A 503-nucleotide genomic window follows, 5' to 3' on the forward strand; every position below is an offset into this window, starting at 1 on the left:
CTAGGTCAGGAGCTGGGAACATAGTTCAGTGGAATAAGTGCTTGCTTGGCAAGTGCAAGGTCTTGAGTTTGACCTTTGGTACAAAAAAAAAAAATTGCCTAGGTCGGGTTCAAACTTTTGATCTTTCCACCTCAGCCTCTCAAAGTGCAGGATTACAAAAAGATGTCATGGGGCTGGGGAGATGGCTCAGTGGAATGAGCGCTTCCCTGGCAAGTACAGGGGCCTGAGTTCAATCCTTGGTTCTGCAAAAAGGAGAAGGAGAAGGAGAAGGAGAAGAGAGGTGCCGTATCCAGCTCCAGTTCTTTCTTTTTTTCTTTTTTTCTGGCGGAACCGGGGATTCAACTCAGGCCCTTGCACTTGCCAGGGTAGCACTTATTCCACTGAGCCATCTCCCTGGCTTTTCTTTCTTTCTTTCTTATTTATTTATTTTTAAATTTTATTTATTTTTTTTCCGGAACCGGGGATTGAACTCAGGTCCTTGAGTTTGCCAGGCAAGTTCGTTC

The sequence above is a fragment of the Octodon degus genome, unplaced genomic scaffold, assembly GCF_000260255.1.
Source record: "Octodon degus isolate 3935 unplaced genomic scaffold, OctDeg1.0 scaffold00092, whole genome shotgun sequence".
NCBI classification, from domain to species: Eukaryota; Metazoa; Chordata; class Mammalia; order Rodentia; family Octodontidae; genus Octodon; species Octodon degus.